The 22,100-nt window shown below is 54.0% G+C and overlaps 49 non-coding genes across 49 annotated transcripts; 40 read left to right on the top strand and 9 right to left on the bottom strand.

Moving 5' to 3' along the window:
• Positions 1 to 804: 804 nt before the first annotated feature.
• Trnam-cau (transfer RNA methionine (anticodon CAU)) lies at positions 805 to 877 on the top strand. The gene has a single exon. It is a non-coding gene; the product is annotated as a tRNA-Met (tRNA).
• Positions 878 to 1,199: 322 nt separating this feature from the next.
• Trnae-uuc (transfer RNA glutamic acid (anticodon UUC)) lies at positions 1,200 to 1,271 on the top strand. The gene has a single exon. It is a non-coding gene; the product is annotated as a tRNA-Glu (tRNA).
• Positions 1,272 to 1,568: 297 nt separating this feature from the next.
• Positions 1,569 to 1,641, top strand: Trnak-uuu (transfer RNA lysine (anticodon UUU)). The gene has a single exon. It is a non-coding gene; the product is annotated as a tRNA-Lys (tRNA).
• Positions 1,642 to 1,781: 140 nt separating this feature from the next.
• On the top strand, positions 1,782 to 1,863 carry Trnas-aga (transfer RNA serine (anticodon AGA)). Its single transcript has one exon. It is a non-coding gene; the product is annotated as a tRNA-Ser (tRNA).
• Positions 1,864 to 2,133: 270 nt separating this feature from the next.
• Trnag-ucc (transfer RNA glycine (anticodon UCC)) lies at positions 2,134 to 2,205 on the bottom strand. The gene has a single exon. It is a non-coding gene; the product is annotated as a tRNA-Gly (tRNA).
• Positions 2,206 to 3,027: 822 nt separating this feature from the next.
• Trnam-cau (transfer RNA methionine (anticodon CAU)) lies at positions 3,028 to 3,100 on the top strand. The gene has a single exon. It is a non-coding gene; the product is annotated as a tRNA-Met (tRNA).
• Positions 3,101 to 3,422: 322 nt separating this feature from the next.
• Trnae-uuc (transfer RNA glutamic acid (anticodon UUC)) lies at positions 3,423 to 3,494 on the top strand. The gene has a single exon. It is a non-coding gene; the product is annotated as a tRNA-Glu (tRNA).
• Positions 3,495 to 3,791: 297 nt separating this feature from the next.
• Trnak-uuu (transfer RNA lysine (anticodon UUU)) lies at positions 3,792 to 3,864 on the top strand. Its single transcript has one exon. It is a non-coding gene; the product is annotated as a tRNA-Lys (tRNA).
• Positions 3,865 to 4,004: 140 nt separating this feature from the next.
• Positions 4,005 to 4,086, top strand: Trnas-aga (transfer RNA serine (anticodon AGA)). The gene has a single exon. It is a non-coding gene; the product is annotated as a tRNA-Ser (tRNA).
• A 270-nt stretch (positions 4,087 to 4,356) lies between these two features.
• On the bottom strand, positions 4,357 to 4,428 carry Trnag-ucc (transfer RNA glycine (anticodon UCC)). Its single transcript has one exon. It is a non-coding gene; the product is annotated as a tRNA-Gly (tRNA).
• An 822-nt stretch (positions 4,429 to 5,250) lies between these two features.
• Positions 5,251 to 5,323, top strand: Trnam-cau (transfer RNA methionine (anticodon CAU)). The gene has a single exon. It is a non-coding gene; the product is annotated as a tRNA-Met (tRNA).
• Positions 5,324 to 5,645: 322 nt separating this feature from the next.
• Trnae-uuc (transfer RNA glutamic acid (anticodon UUC)) lies at positions 5,646 to 5,717 on the top strand. The gene has a single exon. It is a non-coding gene; the product is annotated as a tRNA-Glu (tRNA).
• A 297-nt stretch (positions 5,718 to 6,014) lies between these two features.
• Positions 6,015 to 6,087, top strand: Trnak-uuu (transfer RNA lysine (anticodon UUU)). Its single transcript has one exon. It is a non-coding gene; the product is annotated as a tRNA-Lys (tRNA).
• Positions 6,088 to 6,227: 140 nt separating this feature from the next.
• Trnas-aga (transfer RNA serine (anticodon AGA)) lies at positions 6,228 to 6,309 on the top strand. The gene has a single exon. It is a non-coding gene; the product is annotated as a tRNA-Ser (tRNA).
• A 270-nt stretch (positions 6,310 to 6,579) lies between these two features.
• Trnag-ucc (transfer RNA glycine (anticodon UCC)) lies at positions 6,580 to 6,651 on the bottom strand. The gene has a single exon. It is a non-coding gene; the product is annotated as a tRNA-Gly (tRNA).
• An 822-nt stretch (positions 6,652 to 7,473) lies between these two features.
• On the top strand, positions 7,474 to 7,546 carry Trnam-cau (transfer RNA methionine (anticodon CAU)). Its single transcript has one exon. It is a non-coding gene; the product is annotated as a tRNA-Met (tRNA).
• A 322-nt stretch (positions 7,547 to 7,868) lies between these two features.
• Trnae-uuc (transfer RNA glutamic acid (anticodon UUC)) lies at positions 7,869 to 7,940 on the top strand. The gene has a single exon. It is a non-coding gene; the product is annotated as a tRNA-Glu (tRNA).
• Positions 7,941 to 8,237: 297 nt separating this feature from the next.
• On the top strand, positions 8,238 to 8,310 carry Trnak-uuu (transfer RNA lysine (anticodon UUU)). The gene has a single exon. It is a non-coding gene; the product is annotated as a tRNA-Lys (tRNA).
• Positions 8,311 to 8,450: 140 nt separating this feature from the next.
• On the top strand, positions 8,451 to 8,532 carry Trnas-aga (transfer RNA serine (anticodon AGA)). The gene has a single exon. It is a non-coding gene; the product is annotated as a tRNA-Ser (tRNA).
• Positions 8,533 to 8,802: 270 nt separating this feature from the next.
• On the bottom strand, positions 8,803 to 8,874 carry Trnag-ucc (transfer RNA glycine (anticodon UCC)). Its single transcript has one exon. It is a non-coding gene; the product is annotated as a tRNA-Gly (tRNA).
• Positions 8,875 to 9,696: 822 nt separating this feature from the next.
• Trnam-cau (transfer RNA methionine (anticodon CAU)) lies at positions 9,697 to 9,769 on the top strand. Its single transcript has one exon. It is a non-coding gene; the product is annotated as a tRNA-Met (tRNA).
• A 322-nt stretch (positions 9,770 to 10,091) lies between these two features.
• Trnae-uuc (transfer RNA glutamic acid (anticodon UUC)) lies at positions 10,092 to 10,163 on the top strand. The gene has a single exon. It is a non-coding gene; the product is annotated as a tRNA-Glu (tRNA).
• Positions 10,164 to 10,460: 297 nt separating this feature from the next.
• Positions 10,461 to 10,533, top strand: Trnak-uuu (transfer RNA lysine (anticodon UUU)). Its single transcript has one exon. It is a non-coding gene; the product is annotated as a tRNA-Lys (tRNA).
• A 140-nt stretch (positions 10,534 to 10,673) lies between these two features.
• Trnas-aga (transfer RNA serine (anticodon AGA)) lies at positions 10,674 to 10,755 on the top strand. The gene has a single exon. It is a non-coding gene; the product is annotated as a tRNA-Ser (tRNA).
• A 270-nt stretch (positions 10,756 to 11,025) lies between these two features.
• Positions 11,026 to 11,097, bottom strand: Trnag-ucc (transfer RNA glycine (anticodon UCC)). The gene has a single exon. It is a non-coding gene; the product is annotated as a tRNA-Gly (tRNA).
• An 822-nt stretch (positions 11,098 to 11,919) lies between these two features.
• On the top strand, positions 11,920 to 11,992 carry Trnam-cau (transfer RNA methionine (anticodon CAU)). The gene has a single exon. It is a non-coding gene; the product is annotated as a tRNA-Met (tRNA).
• Positions 11,993 to 12,314: 322 nt separating this feature from the next.
• Trnae-uuc (transfer RNA glutamic acid (anticodon UUC)) lies at positions 12,315 to 12,386 on the top strand. Its single transcript has one exon. It is a non-coding gene; the product is annotated as a tRNA-Glu (tRNA).
• Positions 12,387 to 12,683: 297 nt separating this feature from the next.
• On the top strand, positions 12,684 to 12,756 carry Trnak-uuu (transfer RNA lysine (anticodon UUU)). Its single transcript has one exon. It is a non-coding gene; the product is annotated as a tRNA-Lys (tRNA).
• Positions 12,757 to 12,896: 140 nt separating this feature from the next.
• Trnas-aga (transfer RNA serine (anticodon AGA)) lies at positions 12,897 to 12,978 on the top strand. Its single transcript has one exon. It is a non-coding gene; the product is annotated as a tRNA-Ser (tRNA).
• A 270-nt stretch (positions 12,979 to 13,248) lies between these two features.
• Trnag-ucc (transfer RNA glycine (anticodon UCC)) lies at positions 13,249 to 13,320 on the bottom strand. Its single transcript has one exon. It is a non-coding gene; the product is annotated as a tRNA-Gly (tRNA).
• Positions 13,321 to 14,142: 822 nt separating this feature from the next.
• On the top strand, positions 14,143 to 14,215 carry Trnam-cau (transfer RNA methionine (anticodon CAU)). The gene has a single exon. It is a non-coding gene; the product is annotated as a tRNA-Met (tRNA).
• A 322-nt stretch (positions 14,216 to 14,537) lies between these two features.
• Trnae-uuc (transfer RNA glutamic acid (anticodon UUC)) lies at positions 14,538 to 14,609 on the top strand. The gene has a single exon. It is a non-coding gene; the product is annotated as a tRNA-Glu (tRNA).
• A 297-nt stretch (positions 14,610 to 14,906) lies between these two features.
• Trnak-uuu (transfer RNA lysine (anticodon UUU)) lies at positions 14,907 to 14,979 on the top strand. The gene has a single exon. It is a non-coding gene; the product is annotated as a tRNA-Lys (tRNA).
• Positions 14,980 to 15,119: 140 nt separating this feature from the next.
• Trnas-aga (transfer RNA serine (anticodon AGA)) lies at positions 15,120 to 15,201 on the top strand. Its single transcript has one exon. It is a non-coding gene; the product is annotated as a tRNA-Ser (tRNA).
• Positions 15,202 to 15,471: 270 nt separating this feature from the next.
• On the bottom strand, positions 15,472 to 15,543 carry Trnag-ucc (transfer RNA glycine (anticodon UCC)). Its single transcript has one exon. It is a non-coding gene; the product is annotated as a tRNA-Gly (tRNA).
• An 822-nt stretch (positions 15,544 to 16,365) lies between these two features.
• On the top strand, positions 16,366 to 16,438 carry Trnam-cau (transfer RNA methionine (anticodon CAU)). Its single transcript has one exon. It is a non-coding gene; the product is annotated as a tRNA-Met (tRNA).
• Positions 16,439 to 16,760: 322 nt separating this feature from the next.
• Positions 16,761 to 16,832, top strand: Trnae-uuc (transfer RNA glutamic acid (anticodon UUC)). Its single transcript has one exon. It is a non-coding gene; the product is annotated as a tRNA-Glu (tRNA).
• Positions 16,833 to 17,129: 297 nt separating this feature from the next.
• On the top strand, positions 17,130 to 17,202 carry Trnak-uuu (transfer RNA lysine (anticodon UUU)). The gene has a single exon. It is a non-coding gene; the product is annotated as a tRNA-Lys (tRNA).
• A 140-nt stretch (positions 17,203 to 17,342) lies between these two features.
• Trnas-aga (transfer RNA serine (anticodon AGA)) lies at positions 17,343 to 17,424 on the top strand. The gene has a single exon. It is a non-coding gene; the product is annotated as a tRNA-Ser (tRNA).
• Positions 17,425 to 17,694: 270 nt separating this feature from the next.
• Trnag-ucc (transfer RNA glycine (anticodon UCC)) lies at positions 17,695 to 17,766 on the bottom strand. Its single transcript has one exon. It is a non-coding gene; the product is annotated as a tRNA-Gly (tRNA).
• Positions 17,767 to 18,588: 822 nt separating this feature from the next.
• On the top strand, positions 18,589 to 18,661 carry Trnam-cau (transfer RNA methionine (anticodon CAU)). The gene has a single exon. It is a non-coding gene; the product is annotated as a tRNA-Met (tRNA).
• Positions 18,662 to 18,991: 330 nt separating this feature from the next.
• Trnae-uuc (transfer RNA glutamic acid (anticodon UUC)) lies at positions 18,992 to 19,063 on the top strand. Its single transcript has one exon. It is a non-coding gene; the product is annotated as a tRNA-Glu (tRNA).
• Positions 19,064 to 19,360: 297 nt separating this feature from the next.
• Positions 19,361 to 19,433, top strand: Trnak-uuu (transfer RNA lysine (anticodon UUU)). Its single transcript has one exon. It is a non-coding gene; the product is annotated as a tRNA-Lys (tRNA).
• A 140-nt stretch (positions 19,434 to 19,573) lies between these two features.
• Trnas-aga (transfer RNA serine (anticodon AGA)) lies at positions 19,574 to 19,655 on the top strand. Its single transcript has one exon. It is a non-coding gene; the product is annotated as a tRNA-Ser (tRNA).
• A 270-nt stretch (positions 19,656 to 19,925) lies between these two features.
• Trnag-ucc (transfer RNA glycine (anticodon UCC)) lies at positions 19,926 to 19,997 on the bottom strand. Its single transcript has one exon. It is a non-coding gene; the product is annotated as a tRNA-Gly (tRNA).
• Positions 19,998 to 20,819: 822 nt separating this feature from the next.
• Trnam-cau (transfer RNA methionine (anticodon CAU)) lies at positions 20,820 to 20,892 on the top strand. Its single transcript has one exon. It is a non-coding gene; the product is annotated as a tRNA-Met (tRNA).
• Positions 20,893 to 21,222: 330 nt separating this feature from the next.
• On the top strand, positions 21,223 to 21,294 carry Trnae-uuc (transfer RNA glutamic acid (anticodon UUC)). Its single transcript has one exon. It is a non-coding gene; the product is annotated as a tRNA-Glu (tRNA).
• A 297-nt stretch (positions 21,295 to 21,591) lies between these two features.
• Positions 21,592 to 21,664, top strand: Trnak-uuu (transfer RNA lysine (anticodon UUU)). Its single transcript has one exon. It is a non-coding gene; the product is annotated as a tRNA-Lys (tRNA).
• Positions 21,665 to 21,804: 140 nt separating this feature from the next.
• On the top strand, positions 21,805 to 21,886 carry Trnas-aga (transfer RNA serine (anticodon AGA)). The gene has a single exon. It is a non-coding gene; the product is annotated as a tRNA-Ser (tRNA).
• The last annotated feature ends 214 nt before the right edge of the window (positions 21,887 to 22,100 follow it).

Raw genomic sequence — 22,100 nt, forward strand, 5'->3', positions numbered from 1 at the left:
GCCGCGCTGTGTCGGCTTCCCGCCCGCCGGCAGCGGCCCACGGTGATAGCAGCTGTAGGCGCTTTACGAGGTAGGAGGGTGCATCCACACGCATTCGGGTAGCGCCTCCACGCACGCTGCGTCTTTGGGCAAGACTCGTCGCCGCGGCCGCAACGTTACTCACACGATAGTGATGAGCGGTCGCTATAAGGCAGTGTAGTGGGGGACTCCGCGTGTGTAGCACTTTTTTCGGTCGTATCCGACGTCGCTGGGTGGCAATCCCACTTTCCCTGCAGACAGCTGCTCGGGAATATGCTCGGCTAGCACGGACGTCATCGGACGTCCGCCCCCAACAAATGCAACTAACAAAATGAGAACAACAACTAAAAAAGTGGTAGGTTGTTCGCCTACCACGCGGGCGGCCCGGCTTCGATTCCCGGCCGATGCATCGTTTTGCTGTTCTCGCTATAATGCCGCCGCGCCGATTGCTCGCTTGAGCTGCGTCAGCCTCAGGAATGTGTAGCAGGATTCGCTGTGAGAAGAACCAAACACGCAGCACGCAAGAGGCCGTACTTGGACGGTCGCGTGCTATTTCTGAACTCTAGCGTCGGCCTGGCCCTACAGGCCGCTGTGTCCAGGTGCCGCAAGGGCGATGTACTGTTACCTCGGGCAGTGCTGCTTACCGTTGAAAAAGCTGCGGCAGCAAGTTAATCTAGCCAGTCGGGAAAGCACGTGTAGCAACACAGCAGATTCTTGAGAAAGCGCAAACTGTCTATCTCTAATATGTGTGACTTACCAAGTTTCCTGGGACGCTTGTTGCAACGTGCCTCGGTAGCGCAGTAGGTAGCGCGTAAGTCTCATAATCTTAAGGTCGTGAGTTCGATCCTCACCCGGGGCATTTAATTTGCTGTACATCATGGCTGAATTAACGGCGCTACTGTTGCTAGGGAACGAACTTAATTGTCGTTTGTTATCACCAAGGAGTCCACGCCTCAGCGTAAAAATGTTTACTTCCAATTATGGCGAGGTACAACTTTGATCTTTCTCCTCCCCTGTTATGAGTAAAATATGATGCAAACGGCAATGAATAGTCAGTTTCGAGCTGTGCGCCATGCCAGTCTGCACGCACAAATACGCTCGCAAACAGAGAACACCACTGAGTCCGGATTCAGCACGAAATGCGGGAGGAGAGGGAGTAAATGTCACGTTTATTGAGCAGATCCGGTGTGGTCTAGTGGCTAGGATACCTGGCTTTCACCCAGGAGGCCCGGGTTCGATTCCCGGTACCGGAAGAGAAGTTTTTGCGCACACGTCCCTCCATGTTTTGGCCTTCCAACCTTCGTTTTGTCGCCCTCCTTCCGGAGCTTCAACCGAACGTAATCGGGGAAAACAGGCACAAGATGCAATTACTGTCAGCACCGGGATAAAGGCAGAAGAGGCACTGGTCCGCTGTTGGGCTGCTACCAGCGTCAGTGGGAAGTCGGTGAAGTCGCCAGTTGCGCCAGAAGCCAGCAATTACCGTAGTACGCCTACACACGCGTTCCAATTATTCACATTGCTTGCAGCCGCTCCACCCACAACGGGCATCAGCCCGGATAGCTCAGTCGGTAGAGCATTAGGCTTTTAACCTAAGGGTCCAGGGTTCGAGTCCCTGTCCGGGCGAAGATTTTTAACGCTTCCGTAATGGCTCGTCTCGTAGCGCTGGTATCCCTGCCGTAATCAGTGCACAGAGTTCGTTTCCTGTCAACATTCTGCGCAGACCGGTTGGATTTTTCACGATTCGAGGGAAGCTTCAGATACGAGCAGTCGTGGCCGAGTGGTTAAGGCGTCTGACTAGAAATCAGATTCCCTCTGGGAGCGTAGGTTCGAGTCCTACCGACTGCGTCCGTTTTTCTTCTCTTTTTTTCTTTAGGAAGGAGGAGCAGAAAATTTCGCGGTTTGCCTGTCGTTTTGGTACCTCGCCACACCTCACCTCTCACAGTCGTTTATAGCGCCTGTCCTTTTGATAAGGGCGAATTCCAAGCGTCAGCTTTCGCGTCAGCCGAGCAAAGTCGGGACAAGTCGGGACATACTACAGGATGGCCTGCGTGGAGCAACGACGGAAAGAAAACGTTAACGTGGCTCACATACTCATACGCAAAAAATTGCGCCCGTTGCGGTGGCCGGGAATCGAACCCGGATCAACTGCTTGGAAGGCAACTATGCTCACCATTACACCACCACCGCACAGCCGCTGCTCGCAACGCCGCGCTGTGTCGGCTTCCCGCCCGCCGGCAGCGGCCCACGGTGATAGCAGCTGTAGGCGCTTTACGAGGTAGGAGGGTGCATCCACACGCATTCGGGTAGCGCCTCCACGCACGCTGCGTCTTTGGGCAAGACTCGTCGCCGCGGCCGCAACGTTACTCACACGATAGTGATGAGCGGTCGCTATAAGGCAGTGTAGTGGGGGACTCCGCGTGTGTAGCACTTTTTTCGGTCGTATCCGACGTCGCTGGGTGGCAATCCCACTTTCCCTGCAGACAGCTGCTCGGGAATATGCTCGGCTAGCACGGACGTCATCGGACGTCCGCCCCCAACAAATGCAACTAACAAAATGAGAACAACAACTAAAAAAGTGGTAGGTTGTTCGCCTACCACGCGGGCGGCCCGGCTTCGATTCCCGGCCGATGCATCGTTTTGCTGTTCTCGCTATAATGCCGCCGCGCCGATTGCTCGCTTGAGCTGCGTCAGCCTCAGGAATGTGTAGCAGGATTCGCTGTGAGAAGAACCAAACACGCAGCACGCAAGAGGCCGTACTTGGACGGTCGCGTGCTATTTCTGAACTCTAGCGTCGGCCTGGCCCTACAGGCCGCTGTGTCCAGGTGCCGCAAGGGCGATGTACTGTTACCTCGGGCAGTGCTGCTTTCCGTTGAAAAAGCTGCGGCAGCAGTTTAATCTAGCCAGTCGGGAAAGCACGTGTAGCAACACAGCAGATTCTTGAGAAAGCGCAAACTGTCTATCTCTAATATGTGTGACTTACCAAGTTTCCTGGGACGCTTGTTGCAACGTGCCTCGGTAGCGCAGTAGGTAGCGCGTAAGTCTCATAATCTTAAGGTCGTGAGTTCGATCCTCACCCGGGGCATTTAATTTGCTGTACATCATGGCTGAATTAACGGCGCTGCTGTTGCTAGGGAACGAACTTAATTGTCGTTTGTTATCACCAAGGAGTCCACGCCTCAGCGTAAAAATGTTTACTTCCAATTATGGCGAGGTACAACTTTGATCTTTCTCCTCCCCTGTTATGAGTAAAATATGATGCAAACGGCAATGAATAGTCAGTTTCGAGCTGTGCGCCATGCCAGTCTGCACGCACAAATACGCTCGCAAACAGAGAACACCACTGAGTCCGGATTCAGCACGAAATGCGGGAGGAGAGGGAGTAAATGTCACGTTTATTGAGCAGATCCGGTGTGGTCTAGTGGCTAGGATACCTGGCTTTCACCCAGGAGGCCCGGGTTCGATTTCCGGTAGCGGAAGAGAAGTTTTTGCGCACACGTCCCTCCATGTTTTGGCCTTCCAACCTTCGTTTTGTCGCCCTCCTTCCGGAGCTTCAACCGAACGTAATCGGGGAAAACAGGCACAAGATGCAATTACTGTCAGCACCGGGATAAAGGCAGAAGAGGCACTGGTCCGCTGTTGGGCTGCTACCAGCGTCAGTGGGAAGTCGGTGAAGTCGCCAGTTGCGCCAGAAGCCAGCAATTACCGTAGTACGCCTACACACGCGTTCCAATTATTCACATTGCTTGCAGCCGCTCCACCCACAACGGGCATCAGCCCGGATAGCTCAGTCGGTAGAGCATTAGGCTTTTAACCTAAGGGTCCAGGGTTCGAGTCCCTGTCCGGGCGAAGATTTTTAACGCTTCCGTAATGGCTCGTCTCGTAGCGCTGGTATCCCTGCCGTAATCAGTGCACAGAGTTCGTTTCCTGTCAACATTCTGCGCAGACCGGTTGGATTTTTCACGATTCGAGGGAAGCTTCAGATACGAGCAGTCGTGGCCGAGTGGTTAAGGCGTCTGACTAGAAATCAGATTCCCTCTGGGAGCGTAGGTTCGAGTCCTACCGACTGCGTCCGTTTTTCTTCTCTTTTTTTCTTTAGGAAGGAGGAGCAGAAAATTTCGCGGTTTGCCTGTCGTTTTGGTACCTCGCCACACCTCACCTCTCACAGTCGTTTATAGCGCCTGTCCTTTTGATAAGGGCGAATTCCAAGCGTCAGCTTTCGCGTCAGCCGAGCAAAGTCGGGACAAGTCGGGACATACTACAGGATGGCCTGCGTGGAGCAACGACGGAAAGAAAACGTTAACGTGGCTCACATACTCATACGCAAAAAATTGCGCCCGTTGCGGTGGCCGGGAATCGAACCCGGATCAACTGCTTGGAAGGCAACTATGCTCACCATTACACCACCACCGCACAGCCGCTGCTCGCAACGCCGCGCTGTGTCGGCTTCCCGCCCGCCGGCAGCGGCCCACGGTGATAGCAGCTGTAGGCGCTTTACGAGGTAGGAGGGTGCATCCACACGCATTCGGGTAGCGCCTCCACGCACGCTGCGTCTTTGGGCAAGACTCGTCGCCGCGGCCGCAACGTTACTCACACGATAGTGATGAGCGGTCGCTATAAGGCAGTGTAGTGGGGGACTCCGCGTGTGTAGCACTTTTTTCGGTCGTATCCGACGTCGCTGGGTGGCAATCCCACTTTCCCTGCAGACAGCTGCTCGGGAATATGCTCGGCTAGCACGGACGTCATCGGACGTCCGCCCCCAACAAATGCAACTAACAAAATGAGAACAACAACTAAAAAAGTGGTAGGTTGTTCGCCTACCACGCGGGCGGCCCGGCTTCGATTCCCGGCCGATGCATCGTTTTGCTGTTCTCGCTATAATGCCGCCGCGCCGATTGCTCGCTTGAGCTGCGTCAGCCTCAGGAATGTGTAGCAGGATTCGCTGTGAGAAGAACCAAACACGCAGCACGCAAGAGGCCGTACTTGGACGGTCGCGTGCTATTTCTGAACTCTAGCGTCGGCCTGGCCCTACAGGCCGCTGTGTCCAGGTGCCGCAAGGGCGATGTACTGTTACCTCGGGCAGTGCTGCTTTCCGTTGAAAAAGCTGCGGCAGCAGTTTAATCTAGCCAGTCGGGAAAGCACGTGTAGCAACACAGCAGATTCTTGAGAAAGCGCAAACTGTCTATCTCTAATATGTGTGACTTACCAAGTTTCCTGGGACGCTTGTTGCAACGTGCCTCGGTAGCGCAGTAGGTAGCGCGTAAGTCTCATAATCTTAAGGTCGTGAGTTCGATCCTCACCCGGGGCATTTAATTTGCTGTACATCATGGCTGAATTAACGGCGCTGCTGTTGCTAGGGAACGAACTTAATTGTCGTTTGTTATCACCAAGGAGTCCACGCCTCAGCGTAAAAATGTTTACTTCCAATTATGGCGAGGTACAACTTTGATCTTTCTCCTCCCCTGTTATGAGTAAAATATGATGCAAACGGCAATGAATAGTCAGTTTCGAGCTGTGCGCCATGCCAGTCTGCACGCACAAATACGCTCGCAAACAGAGAACACCACTGAGTCCGGATTCAGCACGAAATGCGGGAGGAGAGGGAGTAAATGTCACGTTTATTGAGCAGATCCGGTGTGGTCTAGTGGCTAGGATACCTGGCTTTCACCCAGGAGGCCCGGGTTCGATTTCCGGTAGCGGAAGAGAAGTTTTTGCGCACACGTCCCTCCATGTTTTGGCCTTCCAACCTTCGTTTTGTCGCCCTCCTTCCGGAGCTTCAACCGAACGTAATCGGGGAAAACAGGCACAAGATGCAATTACTGTCAGCACCGGGATAAAGGCAGAAGAGGCACTGGTCCGCTGTTGGGCTGCTACCAGCGTCAGTGGGAAGTCGGTGAAGTCGCCAGTTGCGCCAGAAGCCAGCAATTACCGTAGTACGCCTACACACGCGTTCCAATTATTCACATTGCTTGCAGCCGCTCCACCCACAACGGGCATCAGCCCGGATAGCTCAGTCGGTAGAGCATTAGGCTTTTAACCTAAGGGTCCAGGGTTCGAGTCCCTGTCCGGGCGAAGATTTTTAACGCTTCCGTAATGGCTCGTCTCGTAGCGCTGGTATCCCTGCCGTAATCAGTGCACAGAGTTCGTTTCCTGTCAACATTCTGCGCAGACCGGTTGGATTTTTCACGATTCGAGGGAAGCTTCAGATACGAGCAGTCGTGGCCGAGTGGTTAAGGCGTCTGACTAGAAATCAGATTCCCTCTGGGAGCGTAGGTTCGAGTCCTACCGACTGCGTCCGTTTTTCTTCTCTTTTTTTCTTTAGGAAGGAGGAGCAGAAAATTTCGCGGTTTGCCTGTCGTTTTGGTACCTCGCCACACCTCACCTCTCACAGTCGTTTATAGCGCCTGTCCTTTTGATAAGGGCGAATTCCAAGCGTCAGCTTTCGCGTCAGCCGAGCAAAGTCGGGACAAGTCGGGACATACTAGAGGATGGCCTGCGTGGAGCAACGACGGAAAGAAAACGTTAACGTGGCTCACATACTCATACGCAAAAAATTGCGCCCGTTGCGGTGGCCGGGAATCGAACCCGGATCAACTGCTTGGAAGGCAACTATGCTCACCATTACACCACCACCGCACAGCCGCTGCTCGCAACGCCGCGCTGTGTCGGCTTCCCGCCCGCCGGCAGCGGCCCACGGTGATAGCAGCTGTAGGCGCTTTACGAGGTAGGAGGGTGCATCCACACGCATTCGGGTAGCGCCTCCACGCACGCTGCGTCTTTGGGCAAGACTCGTCGCCGCGGCCGCAACGTTACTCACACGATAGTGATGAGCGGTCGCTATAAGGCAGTGTAGTGGGGGACTCCGCGTGTGTAGCACTTTTTTCGGTCGTATCCGACGTCGCTGGGTGGCAATCCCACTTTCCCTGCAGACAGCTGCTCGGGAATATGCTCGGCTAGCACGGACGTCATCGGACGTCCGCCCCCAACAAATGCAACTACCAAAATGAGAACAACAACTAAAAAAGTGGTAGGTTGTTCGCCTACCACGCGGGCGGCCCGGCTTCGATTCCCGGCCGATGCATCGTTTTGCTGTTCTCGCTATAATGCCGCCGCGCCGATTGCTCGCTTGAGCTGCGTCAGCCTCAGGAATGTGTAGCAGGATTCGCTGTGAGAAGAACCAAACACGCAGCACGCAAGAGGCCGTACTTGGACGGTCGCGTGCTATTTCTGAACTCTAGCGTCGGCCTGGCCCTACAGGCCGCTGTGTCCAGGTGCCGCAAGGGCGATGTACTGTTACCTCGGGCAGTGCTGCTTTCCGTTGAAAAAGCTGCGGCAGCAAGTTAATCTAGCCAGTCGGGAAAGCACGTGTAGCAACACAGCAGATTCTTGAGAAAGCGCAAACTGTCTATCTCTAATATGTGTGACTTACCAAGTTTCCTGGGACGCTTGTTGCAACGTGCCTCGGTAGCGCAGTAGGTAGCGCGTAAGTCTCATAATCTTAAGGTCGTGAGTTCGATCCTCACCCGGGGCATTTAATTTGCTGTACATCATGGCTGAATTAACGGCGCTGCTGTTGCTAGGGAACGAACTTAATTGTCGTTTGTTATCACCAAGGAGTCCACGCCTCAGCGTAAAAATGTTTACTTCCAATTATGGCGAGGTACAACTTTGATCTTTCTCCTCCCCTGTTATGAGTAAAATATGATGCAAACGGCAATGAATAGTCAGTTTCGAGCTGTGCGCCATGCCAGTCTGCACGCACAAATACGCTCGCAAACAGAGAACACCACTGAGTCCGGATTCAGCACGAAATGCGGGAGGAGAGGGAGTAAATGTCACGTTTATTGAGCAGATCCGGTGTGGTCTAGTGGCTAGGATACCTGGCTTTCACCCAGGAGGCCCGGGTTCGATTCCCGGTAGCGGAAGAGAAGTTTTTGCGCACACGTCCCTCCATGTTTTGGCCTTCCAACCTTCGTTTTGTCGCCCTCCTTCCGGAGCTTCAACCGAACGTAATCGGGGAAAACAGGCACAAGATGCAATTACTGTCAGCACCGGGATAAAGGCAGAAGAGGCACTGGTCCGCTGTTGGGCTGCTACCAGCGTCAGTGGGAAGTCGGTGAAGTCGCCAGTTGCGCCAGAAGCCAGCAATTACCGTAGTACGCCTACACACGCGTTCCAATTATTCACATTGCTTGCAGCCGCTCCACCCACAACGGGCATCAGCCCGGATAGCTCAGTCGGTAGAGCATTAGGCTTTTAACCTAAGGGTCCAGGGTTCGAGTCCCTGTCCGGGCGAAGATTTTTAACGCTTCCGTAATGGCTCGTCTCGTAGCGCTGGTATCCCTGCCGTAATCAGTGCACAGAGTTCGTTTCCTGTCAACATTCTGCGCAGACCGGTTGGATTTTTCACGATTCGAGGGAAGCTTCAGATACGAGCAGTCGTGGCCGAGTGGTTAAGGCGTCTGACTAGAAATCAGATTCCCTCTGGGAGCGTAGGTTCGAGTCCTACCGACTGCGTCCGTTTTTCTTCTCTTTTTTTCTTTAGGAAGGAGGAGCAGAAAATTTCGCGGTTTGCCTGTCGTTTTGGTACCTCGCCACACCTCACCTCTCACAGTCGTTTATAGCGCCTGTCCTTTTGATAAGGGCGAATTCCAAGCGTCAGCTTTCGCGTCAGCCGAGCAAAGTCGGGACAAGTCGGGACATACTACAGGATGGCCTGCGTGGAGCAACGACGGAAAGAAAACGTTAACGTGGCTCACATACTCATACGCAAAAAATTGCGCCCGTTGCGGTGGCCGGGAATCGAACCCGGATCAACTGCTTGGAAGGCAACTATGCTCACCATTACACCACCACCGCACAGCCGCTGCTCGCAACGCCGCGCTGTGTCGGCTTCCCGCCCGCCGGCAGCGGCCCACGGTGATAGCAGCTGTAGGCGCTTTACGAGGTAGGAGGGTGCATCCACACGCATTCGGGTAGCGCCTCCACGCACGCTGCGTCTTTGGGCAAGACTCGTCGCCGCGGCCGCAACGTTACTCACACGATAGTGATGAGCGGTCGCTATAAGGCAGTGTAGTGGGGGACTCCGCGTGTGTAGCACTTTTTTCGGTCGTATCCGACGTCGCTGGGTGGCAATCCCACTTTCCCTGCAGACAGCTGCTCGGGAATATGCTCGGCTAGCACGGACGTCATCGGACGTCCGCCCCCTACAAATGCAACTAACAAAATGAGAACAACAACTAAAAAAGTGGTAGGTTGTTCGCCTACCACGCGGGCGGCCCGGCTTCGATTCCCGGCCGATGCATCGTTTTGCTGTTCTCGCTATAATGCCGCCGCGCCGATTGCTCGCTTGAGCTGCGTCAGCCTCAGGAATGTGTAGCAGGATTCGCTGTGAGAAGAACCAAACACGCAGCACGCAAGAGGCCGTACTTGGACGGTCGCGTGCTATTTCTGAACTCTAGCGTCGGCCTGGCCCTACAGGCCGCTGTGTCCAGGTGCCGCAAGGGCGATGTACTGTTACCTCGGGCAGTGCTGCTTTCCGTTGAAAAAGCTGCGGCAGCAGTTTAATCTAGCCAGTCGGGAAAGCACGTGTAGCAACACAGCAGATTCTTGAGAAAGCGCAAACTGTCTATCTCTAATATGTGTGACTTACCAAGTTTCCTGGGACGCTTGTTGCAACGTGCCTCGGTAGCGCAGTAAGTAGCGCGTAAGTCTCATAATCTTAAGGTCGTGAGTTCGATCCTCACCCGGGGCATTTAATTTGCTGTACATCATGGCTGAATTAACGGCGCTGCTGTTGCTAGGGAACGAACTTAATTGTCGTTTGTTATCACCAAGGAGTCCACGCCTCAGCGTAAAAATGTTTACTTCCAATTATGGCGAGGTACAACTTTGATCTTTCTCCTCCCCTGTTATGAGTAAAATATGATGCAAACGGCAATGAATAGTCAGTTTCGAGCTGTGCGCCATGCCAGTCTGCACGCACAAATACGCTCGCAAACAGAGAACACCACTGAGTCCGGATTCAGCACGAAATGCGGGAGGAGAGGGAGTAAATGTCACGTTTATTGAGCAGATCCGGTGTGGTCTAGTGGCTAGGATACCTGGCTTTCACCCAGGAGGCCCGGGTTCGATTCCCGGTAGCGGAAGAGAAGTTTTTGCGCACACGTCCCTCCATGTTTTGGCCTTCCAACCTTCGTTTTGTCGCCCTCCTTCCGGAGCTTCAACCGAACGTAATCGGGGAAAACAGGCACAAGATGCAATTACTGTCAGCACCGGGATAAAGGCAGAAGAGGCACTGGTCCGCTGTTGGGCTGCTACCAGCGTCAGTGGGAAGTCGGTGAAGTCGCCAGTTGCGCCAGAAGCCAGCAATTACCGTAGTACGCCTACCCACGCGTTCCAATTATTCACATTGCTTGCAGCCGCTCCACCCACAACGGGCATCAGCCCGGATAGCTCAGTCGGTAGAGCATTAGGCTTTTAACCTAAGGGTCCAGGGTTCGAGTCCCTGTCCGGGCGAAGATTTTTAACGCTTCCGTAATGGCTCGTCTCGTAGCGCTGGTATCCCTGCCGTAATCAGTGCACAGAGTTCGTTTCCTGTCAACATTCTGCGCAGACCGGTTGGATTTTTCACGATTCGAGGGAAGCTTCAGATACGAGCAGTCGTGGCCGAGTGGTTAAGGCGTCTGACTAGAAATCAGATTCCCTCTGGGAGCGTAGGTTCGAGTCCTACCGACTGCGTCCGTTTTTCTTCTCTTTTTTTCTTTAGGAAGGAGGAGCAGAAAATTTCGCGGTTTGCCTGTCGTTTTGGTACCTCGCCACACCTCACCTCTCACAGTCGTTTATAGCGCCTGTCCTTTTGATAAGGGCGAATTCCAAGCGTCAGCTTTCGCGTCAGCCGAGCAAAGTCGGGACAAGTCGGGACATACTAGAGGATGGCCTGCGTGGAGCAACGACGGAAAGAAAACGTTAACGTGGCTCACATACTCATACGCAAAAAATTGCGCCCGTTGCGGTGGCCGGGAATCGAACCCGGATCAACTGCTTGGAAGGCAACTATGCTCACCATTACACCACCACCGCACAGCCGCTGCTCGCAACGCCGCGCTGTGTCGGCTTCCCGCCCGCCGGCAGCGGCCCACGGTGATAGCAGCTGTAGGCGCTTTACGAGGTAGGAGGGTGCATCCACACGCATTCGGGTAGCGCCTCCACGCACGCTGCGTCTTTGGGCAAGACTCGTCGCCGCGGCCGCAACGTTACTCACACGATAGTGATGAGCGGTCGCTATAAGGCAGTGTAGTGGGGGACTCCGCGTGTGTAGCACTTTTTTCGGTCGTATCCGACGTCGCTGGGTGGCAATCCCACTTTCCCTGCAGACAGCTGCTCGGGAATATGCTCGGCTAGCACGGACGTCATCGGACGTCCGCCCCCAACAAATGCAACTAACAAAATGAGAACAACAACTAAAAAAGTGGTAGGTTGTTCGCCTACCACGCGGGCGGCCCGGCTTCGATTCCCGGCCGATGCATCGTTTTGCTGTTCTCGCTATAATGCCGCCGCGCCGATTGCTCGCTTGAGCTGCGTCAGCCTCAGGAATGTGTAGCAGGATTCGCTGTGAGAAGAACCAAACACGCAGCACGCAAGAGGCCGTACTTGGACGGTCGCGTGCTATTTCTGAACTCTAGCGTCGGCCTGGCCCTACAGGCCGCTGTGTCCAGGTGCCGCAAGGGCGATGTACTGTTACCTCGGGCAGTGCTGCTTTCCGTTGAAAAAGCTGCGGCAGCAGTTTAATCTAGCCAGTCGGGAAAGCACGTGTAGCAACACAGCAGATTCTTGAGAAAGCGCAAACTGTCTATCTCTAATATGTGTGACTTACCAAGTTTCCTGGGACGCTTGTTGCAACGTGCCTCGGTAGCGCAGTAAGTAGCGCGTAAGTCTCATAATCTTAAGGTCGTGAGTTCGATCCTCACCCGGGGCATTTAATTTGCTGTACATCATGGCTGAATTAACGGCGCTGCTGTTGCTAGGGAACGAACTTAATTGTCGTTTGTTATCACCAAGGAGTCCACGCCTCAGCGTAAAAATGTTTACTTCCAATTATGGCGAGGTACAACTTTGATCTTTCTCCTCCCCTGTTATGAGTAAAATATGATGCAAACGGCAATGAATAGTCAGTTTCGAGCTGTGCGCCATGCCAGTCTGCACGCACAAATACGCTCGCAAACAGAGAACACCACTGAGTCCGGATTCAGCACGAAATGCGGGAGGAGAGGGAGTAAATGTCACGTTTATTGAGCAGATCCGGTGTGGTCTAGTGGCTAGGATACCTGGCTTTCACCCAGGAGGCCCGGGTTCGATTCCCGGTAGCGGAAGAGAAGTTTTTGCGCACACGTCCCTCCATGTTTTGGCCTTCCAACCTTCGTTTTGTCGCCCTCCTTCCGGAGCTTCAACCGAACGTAATCGGGGAAAACAGGCACAAGATGCAATTACTGTCAGCACCGGGATAAAGGCAGAAGAGGCACTGGTCCGCTGTTGGGCTGCTACCAGCGTCAGTGGGAAGTCGGTGAAGTCGCCAGTTGCGCCAGAAGCCAGCAATTACCGTAGTACGCCTACACACGCGTTCCAATTATTCACATTGCTTGCAGCCGCTCCACCCACAACGGGCATCAGCCCGGATAGCTCAGTCGGTAGAGCATTAGGCTTTTAACCTAAGGGTCCAGGGTTCGAGTCCCTGTCCGGGCGAAGATTTTTAACGCTTCCGTAATGGCTCGTCTCGTAGCGCTGGTATCCCTGCCGTAATCAGTGCACAGAGTTCGTTTCCTGTCAACATTCTGCGCAGACCGGTTGGATTTTTCACGATTCGAGGGAAGCTTCAGATACGAGCAGTCGTGGCCGAGTGGTTAAGGCGTCTGACTAGAAATCAGATTCCCTCTGGGAGCGTAGGTTCGAGTCCTACCGACTGCGTCCGTTTTTCTTCTCTTTTTTTCTTTAGGAAGGAGGAGCAGAAAATTTCGCGGTTTGCCTGTCGTTTTGGTACCTCGCCACACCTCACCTCTCACAGTCGTTTATAGCGCCTGTCCTTTTGATAAGGGCGAATTCCAAGCGTCAGCTTTCGCGTCAGCCGAGCAAAGTCGGGACAAGTCGGGACATACTAGAGGATGGCCTGCGTGGAGCAACGACGGAAAGAAAACGTTAACGTGGCTCACATACTCATACGCAAAAAATTGCGCCCGTTGCGGTGGCCGGGAATCGAACCCGGATCAACTGCTTGGAAGGCAACTATGCTCACCATTACACCACCACCGCACAGCCGCTGCTCGCAACGCCGCGCTGTGTCGGCTTCCCGCCCGCCGGCAGCGGCCCACGGTGATAGCAGCTGTAGGCGCTTTACGAGGTAGGAGGGTGCATCCACACGCATTCGGGTAGCGCCTCCACGCACGCTGCGTCTTTGGGCAAGACTCGTCGCCGCGGCCGCAACGTTACTCACACGATAGTGATGAGCGGTCGCTATAAGGCAGTGTAGTGGGGGACTCCGCGTGTGTAGCACTTTTTTCGGTCGTATCCGACGTCGCTGGGTGGCAATCCCACTTTCCCTGCAGACAGCTGCTCGGGAATATGCTCGGCTAGCACGGACGTCATCGGACGTCCGCCCCCAACAAATGCAACTAACAAAATGAGAACAACAACTAAAAAAGTGGTAGGTTGTTCGCCTACCACGCGGGCGGCCCGGCTTCGATTCCCGGCCGATGCATCGTTTTGCTGTTCTCGCTATAATGCCGCCGCGCCGATTGCTCGCTTGAGCTGCGTCAGCCTCAGGAATGTGTAGCAGGATTCGCTGTGAGAAGAACCAAACACGCAGCACGCAAGAGGCCGTACTTGGACGGTCGCGTGCTATTTCTGAACTCTAGCGTCGGCCTGGCCCTACAGGCCGCTGTGTCCAGGTGCCGCAAGGGCGATGTACTGTTACCTCGGGCAGTGCTGCTTTCCGTTGAAAAAGCTGCGGCAGCAGTTTAATCTAGCCAGTCGGGAAAGCACGTGTAGCAACACAGCAGATTCTTGAGAAAGCGCAAACTGTCTATCTCTAATATGTGTGACTTACCAAGTTTCCTGGGACGCTTGTTGCAACGTGCCTCGGTAGCGCAGTAAGTAGCGCGTAAGTCTCATAATCTTAAGGTCGTGAGTTCGATCCTCACCCGGGGCATTTAATTTGCTGTACATCATGGCTGAATTAACGGCGCTGCTGTTGCTAGGGAACGAACTTAATTGTCGTTTGTTATCACCAAGGAGTCCACGCCTCAGCGTAAAAATGTTTACTTCCAATTATGGCGAGGTACAACTTTGATCTTTCTCCTCCCCTGTTATGAGTAAAATATGATGCAAACGGCAATGAATAGTCAGTTTCGAGCTGTGCGCCATGCCAGTCTGCACGCACAAATACGCTCGCAAACAGAGAACACCACTGAGTCCGGATTCAGCACGAAATGCGGGAGGAGAGGGAGTAAATGTCACGTTTATTGAGCAGATCCGGTGTGGTCTAGTGGCTAGGATACCTGGCTTTCACCCAGGAGGCCCGGGTTCGATTCCCGGTAGCGGAAGAGAAGTTTTTGCGCACACGTCCCTCCATGTTTTGGCCTTCCAACCTTCGTTTTGTCGCCCTCCTTCCGGAGCTTCAACCGAACGTAATCGGGGAAAACAGGCACAAGATGCAATTACTGTCAGCACCGGGATAAAGGCAGAAGAGGCACTGGTCCGCTGTTGGGCTGCTACCAGCGTCAGTGGGAAGTCGGTGAAGTCGCCAGTTGCGCCAGAAGCCAGCAATTACCGTAGTACGCCTACCCACGCGTTCCAATTATTCACATTGCTTGCAGCCGCTCCACCCACAACGGGCATCAGCCCGGATAGCTCAGTCGGTAGAGCATTAGGCTTTTAACCTAAGGGTCCAGGGTTCGAGTCCCTGTCCGGGCGAAGATTTTTAACGCTTCCGTAATGGCTCGTCTCGTAGCGCTGGTATCCCTGCCGTAATCAGTGCACAGAGTTCGTTTCCTGTCAACATTCTGCGCAGACCGGTTGGATTTTTCACGATTCGAGGGAAGCTTCAGATACGAGCAGTCGTGGCCGAGTGGTTAAGGCGTCTGACTAGAAATCAGATTCCCTCTGGGAGCGTAGGTTCGAGTCCTACCGACTGCGTCCGTTTTTCTTCTCTTTTTTTCTTTAGGAAGGAGGAGCAGAAAATTTCGCGGTTTGCCTGTCGTTTTGGTACCTCGCCACACCTCACCTCTCACAGTCGTTTATAGCGCCTGTCCTTTTGATAAGGGCGAATTCCAAGCGTCAGCTTTCGCGTCAGCCGAGCAAAGTCGGGACAAGTCGGGACATACTAGAGGATGGCCTGCGTGGAGCAACGACGGAAAGAAAACGTTAACGTGGCTCACATACTCATACGCAAAAAATTGCGCCCGTTGCGGTGGCCGGGAATCGAACCCGGATCAACTGCTTGGAAGGCAACTATGCTCACCATTACACCACCACCGCACAGCCGCTGCTCGCAACGCCGCGCTGTGTCGGCTTCCCGCCCGCCGGCAGCGGCCCACGGTGATAGCAGCTGTAGGCGCTTTACGAGGTAGGAGGGTGCATCCACACGCATTCGGGTAGCGCCTCCACGCACGCTGCGTCTTTGGGCAAGACTCGTCGCCGCGGCCGCAACGTTACTCACACGATAGTGATGAGCGGTCGCTATAAGGCAGTGTAGTGGGGGACTCCGCGTGTGTAGCACTTTTTTCGGTCGTATCCGACGTCGCTGGGTGGCAATCCCACTTTCCCTGCAGACAGCTGCTCGGGAATATGCTCGGCTAGCACGGACGTCATCGGACGTCCGCCCCCAACAAATGCAACTAACAAAATGAGAACAACAACTAAAAAAGTGGTAGGTTGTTCGCCTACCACGCGGGCGGCCCGGCTTCGATTCCCGGCCGATGCATCGTTTTGCTGTTCTCGCTATAATGCCGCCGCGCCGATTGCTCGCTTGAGCTGCGTCAGCCTCAGGAATGTGTAGCAGGATTCGCTGTGAGAAGAACCAAACACGCAGCACGCAAGAGGCCGTACTTGGACGGTCGCGTGCTATTTCTGAACTCTAGCGTCGGCCTGGCCCTACAGGCCGCTGTGTCCAGGTGCCGCAAGGGCGATGTACTGTTACCTCGGGCAGTGCTGCTTTCCGTTGAAAAAGCTGCGGCAGCAGTTTAATCTAGCCAGTCGGGAAAGCACGTGTAGCAACACAGCAGATTCTTGAGAAAGCGCAAACTGTCTATCTCTAATATGTGTGACTTACCAAGTTTCCTGGGACGCTTGTTGCAACGTGCCTCGGTAGCGCAGTAAGTAGCGCGTAAGTCTCATAATCTTAAGGTCGTGAGTTCGATCCTCACCCGGGGCATTTAATTTGCTGTACATCATGGCTGAATTAACGGCGCTGCTGTTGCTAGGGAACGAACTTAATTGTCGTTTGTTATCACCAAGGAGTCCACGCCTCAGCGTAAAAATGTTTACTTCCAATTATGGCGAGGTACAACTTTGATCTTTCTCCTCCCCTGTTATGAGTAAAATATGATGCAAACGGCAATGAATAGTCAGTTTCGAGCTGTGCGCCATGCCAGTCTGCACGCACAAATACGCTCGCAAACAGAGAACACCACTGAGTCCGGATTCAGCACGAAATGCGGGAGGAGAGGGAGTAAATGTCACGTTTATTGAGCAGATCCGGTGTGGTCTAGTGGCTAGGATACCTGGCTTTCACCCAGGAGGCCCGGGTTCGATTCCCGGTAGCGGAAGAGAAGTTTTTGCGCACACGTCCCTCCATGTTTTGGCCTTCCAACCTTCGTTTTGTCGCCCTCCTTCCGGAGCTTCAACCGAACGTAATCGGGGAAAACAGGCACAAGATGCAATTACTGTCAGCACCGGGATAAAGGCAGAAGAGGCACTGGTCCGCTGTTGGGCTGCTACCAGCGTCAGTGGGAAGTCGGTGAAGTCGCCAGTTGCGCCAGAAGCCAGCAATTACCGTAGTACGCCTACACACGCGTTCCAATTATTCACATTGCTTGCAGCCGCTCCACCCACAACGGGCATCAGCCCGGATAGCTCAGTCGGTAGAGCATTAGGCTTTTAACCTAAGGGTCCAGGGTTCGAGTCCCTGTCCGGGCGAAGATTTTTAACGCTTCCGTAATGGCTCGTCTCGTAGCGCTGGTATCCCTGCCGTAATCAGTGCACAGAGTTCGTTTCCTGTCAACATTCTGCGCAGACCGGTTGGATTTTTCACGATTCGAGGGAAGCTTCAGATACGAGCAGTCGTGGCCGAGTGGTTAAGGCGTCTGACTAGAAATCAGATTCCCTCTGGGAGCGTAGGTTCGAGTCCTACCGACTGCGTCCGTTTTTCTTCTCTTTTTTTCTTTAGGAAGGAGGAGCAGAAAATTTCGCGGTTTGCCTGTCGTTTTGGTACCTCGCCACACCTCACCTCTCACAGTCGTTTATAGCGCCTGTCCTTTTGATAAGGGCGAATTCCAAGCGTCAGCTTTCGCGTCAGCCGAGCAAAGTCGGGACAAGTCGGGACATACTAGAGGATGGCCTGCGTGGAGCAACGACGGAAAGAAAACGTTAACGTGGCTCACATACTCATACGCAAAAAATTGCGCCCGTTGCGGTGGCCGGGAATCGAACCCGGATCAACTGCTTGGAAGGCAACTATGCTCACCATTACACCACCACCGCACAGCCGCTGCTCGCAACGCCGCGCTGTGTCGGCTTCCCGCCCGCCGGCAGCGGCCCACGGTGATAGCAGCTGTAGGCGCTTTACGAGGTAGGAGGGTGCATCCACACGCATTCGGGTAGCGCCTCCACGCACGCTGCGTCTTTGGGCAAGACTCGTCGCCGCGGCCGCAACGTTACTCACACGATAGTGATGAGCGGTCGCTATAAGGCAGTGTAGTGGGGGACTCCGCGTGTGTAGCACTTTTTTCGGTCGTATCCGACGTCGCTGGGTGGCAATCCCACTTTCCCTGCAGACAGCTGCTCGGGAATATGCTCGGCTAGCACGGACGTCATCGGACGTCCGCCCCCAACAAATGCAACTAACAAAATGAGAACAACAACTAAAAAAGTGGTAGGTTGTTCGCCTACCACGCGGGCGGCCCGGCTTCGATTCCCGGCCGATGCATCGTTTTGCTGTTCTCGCTATAATGCCGCCGCGCCGATTGCTCGCTTGAGCTGCGTCAGCCTCAGGAATGTGTAGCAGGATTCGCTGTGAGAAGAACCAAACACGCAGCACGCAAGAGGCCGTACTTGGACGGTCGCGTGCTATTTCTGAACTCTAGCGTCGGCCTGGCCCTACAGGCCGCTGTGTCCAGGTGCCGCAAGGGCGATGTACTGTTACCTCGGGCAGTGCTGCTTTCCGTTGAAAAAGCTGCGGCAGCAGTTTAATCTAGCCAGTCGGGAAAGCACGTGTAGCAACACAGCAGATTCTTGAGAAAGCGCAAACTGTCTATCTCTAATATGTGTGACTTACCAAGTTTCCTGGGACGCTTGTTGCAACGTGCCTCGGTAGCGCAGTAGGTAGCGCGTAAGTCTCATAATCTTAAGGTCGTGAGTTCGATCCTCACCCGGGGCATTTAATTTGCTGTACATCATGGCTGAATTAACGGCGCTGCTGTTGCTCTGTTGCTAGGGAACGAACTTAATTGTCGTTTGTTATCACCAAGGAGTCCACGCCTCAGCGTAAAAATGTTTACTTCCAATTATGGCGAGGTACAACTTTGATCTTTCTCCTCCCCTGTTATGAGTAAAATATGATGCAAACGGCAATGAATAGTCAGTTTCGAGCTGTGCGCCATGCCAGTCTGCACGCACAAATACGCTCGCAAACAGAGAACACCACTGAGTCCGGATTCAGCACGAAATGCGGGAGGAGAGGGAGTAAATGTCACGTTTATTGAGCAGATCCGGTGTGGTCTAGTGGCTAGGATACCTGGCTTTCACCCAGGAGGCCCGGGTTCGATTCCCGGTAGCGGAAGAGAAGTTTTTGCGCACACGTCCCTCCATGTTTTGGCCTTCCAACCTTCGTTTTGTCGCCCTCCTTCCGGAGCTTCAACCGAACGTAATCGGGGAAAACAGGCACAAGATGCAATTACTGTCAGCACCGGGATAAAGGCAGAAGAGGCACTGGTCCGCTGTTGGGCTGCTACCAGCGTCAGTGGGAAGTCGGTGAAGTCGCCAGTTGCGCCAGAAGCCAGCAATTACCGTAGTACGCCTACACACGCGTTCCAATTATTCACATTGCTTGCAGCCGCTCCACCCACAACGGGCATCAGCCCGGATAGCTCAGTCGGTAGAGCATTAGGCTTTTAACCTAAGGGTCCAGGGTTCGAGTCCCTGTCCGGACGAAGATTTTTAACGCTTCCGTAATGGCTCGTCTCGTAGCGCTGGTATCCCTGCCGTAATCAGTGCACAGAGTTCGTTTCCTGTCAACATTCTGCGCAGACCGGTTGGATTTTTCACGATTCGAGGGAAGCTTCAGATACGAGCAGTCGTGGCCGAGTGGTTAAGGCGTCTGACTAGAAATCAGATTCCCTCTGGGAGCGTAGGTTCGAGTCCTACCGACTGCGTCCGTTTTTCTTCTCTTTTTTTCTTTAGGAAGGAGGAGCAGAAAATTTCGCGGTTTGCCTGTCGTTTTGGTACCTCGCCACACCTCACCTCTCACAGTCGTTTATAGCGCCTGTCCTTTTGATAAGGGCGAATTCCAAGCGTCAGCTTTCGCGTCAGCCGAGCAAAGTCGGGACAAGTCGGGACATACTAGAGGATGGCCTGCGTGGAGCAACGACGGAAAGAAAACGTTAACGTGGCTCACATACTCATACGCAAAAAATTGCGCCCGTTGCGGTGGCCGGGAATCGAACCCGGATCAACTGCTTGGAAGGCAACTATGCTCACCATTACACCACCACCGCACAGCCGCTGCTCGCAACGCCGCGCTGTGTCGGCTTCCCGCCCGCCGGCAGCGGCCCACGGTGATAGCAGCTGTAGGCGCTTTACGAGGTAGGAGGGTGCATCCACACGCATTCGGGTAGCGCCTCCACGCACGCTGCGTCTTTGGGCAAGACTCGTCGCCGCGGCCGCAACGTTACTCACACGATAGTGATGAGCGGTCGCTATAAGGCAGTGTAGTGGGGGACTCCGCGTGTGTAGCACTTTTTTCGGTCGTATCCGACGTCGCTGGGTGGCAATCCCACTTTCCCTGCAGACAGCTGCTCGGGAATATGCTCGGCTAGCACGGACGTCATCGGACGTCCGCCCCCAACAAATGCAACTAACAAAATGAGAACAACAACTAAAAAAGTGGTAGGTTGTTCGCCTACCACGCGGGCGGCCCGGCTTCGATTCCCGGCCGATGCATCGTTTTGCTGTTCTCGCTATAATGCCGCCGCGCCGATTGCTCGCTTGAGCTGCGTCAGCCTCAGGAATGTGTAGCAGGATTCGCTGTGAGAAGAACCAAACACGCAGCACGCAAGAGGCCGTACTTGGACGGTCGCGTGCTATTTCTGAACTCTAGCGTCGGCCTGGCCCTACAGGCCGCTGTGTCCAGGTGCCGCAAGGGCGATGTACTGTTACCTCGGGCAGTGCTGCTTTCCGTTGAAAAAGCTGCGGCAGCAGTTTAATCTAGCCAGTCGGGAAAGCACGTGTAGCAACACAGCAGATTCTTGAGAAAGCGCAAACTGTCTATCTCTAATATGTGTGACTTACCAAGTTTCCTGGGACGCTTGTTGCAACGTGCCTCGGTAGCGCAGTAGGTAGCGCGTAAGTCTCATAATCTTAAGGTCGTGAGTTCGATCCTCACCCGGGGCATTTAATTTGCTGTACATCATGGCTGAATTAACGGCGCTGCTGTTGCTCTGTTGCTAGGGAACGAACTTAATTGTCGTTTGTTATCACCAAGGAGTCCACGCCTCAGCGTAAAAATGTTTACTTCCAATTATGGCGAGGTACAACTTTGATCTTTCTCCTCCCCTGTTATGAGTAAAATATGATGCAAACGGCAATGAATAGTCAGTTTCGAGCTGTGCGCCATGCCAGTCTGCACGCACAAATACGCTCGCAAACAGAGAACACCACTGAGTCCGGATTCAGCACGAAATGCGGGAGGAGAGGGAGTAAATGTCACGTTTATTGAGCAGATCCGGTGTGGTCTAGTGGCTAGGATACCTGGCTTTCACCCAGGAGGCCCGGGTTCGATTCCCGGTAGCGGAAGAGAAGTTTTTGCGCACACGTCCCTCCATGTTTTGGCCTTCCAACCTTCGTTTTGTCGCCCTCCTTCCGGAGCTTCAACCGAACGTAATCGGGGAAAACAGGCACAAGATGCAATTACTGTCAGCACCGGGATAAAGGCAGAAGAGGCACTGGTCCGCTGTTGGGCTGCTACCAGCGTCAGTGGGAAGTCGGTGAAGTCGCCAGTTGCGCCAGAAGCCAGCAATTACCGTAGTACGCCTACACACGCGTTCCAATTATTCACATTGCTTGCAGCCGCTCCACCCACAACGGGCATCAGCCCGGATAGCTCAGTCGGTAGAGCATTAGGCTTTTAACCTAAGGGTCCAGGGTTCGAGTCCCTGTCCGGGCGAAGATTTTTAACGCTTCCGTAATGGCTCGTCTCGTAGCGCTGGTATCCCTGCCGTAATCAGTGCACAGAGTTCGTTTCCTGTCAACATTCTGCGCAGACCGGTTGGATTTTTCACGATTCGAGGGAAGCTTCAGATACGAGCAGTCGTGGCCGAGTGGTTAAGGCGTCTGACTAGAAATCAGATTCCCTCTGGGAGCGTAGGTTCGAGTCCTACCGACTGCGTCCGTTTTTCTTCTCTTTTTTTCTTTAGGAAGGAGGAGCAGAAAATTTCGCGGTTTGCCTGTCGTTTTGGTACCTCGCCACACCTCACCTCTCACAGTCGTTTATAGCGCCTGTCCTTTTGATAAGGGCGAATTCCAAGCGTCAGCTTTCGCGTCAGCCGAGCAAAGTCGGGACAAGTCGGGACATACTAGAGGATGGCCTGCGTGGAGCAACG

The sequence above is a fragment of the Schistocerca cancellata genome, unplaced genomic scaffold (assembly GCF_023864275.1).
Source record: "Schistocerca cancellata isolate TAMUIC-IGC-003103 unplaced genomic scaffold, iqSchCanc2.1 HiC_scaffold_331, whole genome shotgun sequence".
NCBI lineage: Eukaryota > Metazoa > Arthropoda > Insecta > Orthoptera > Acrididae > Schistocerca > Schistocerca cancellata.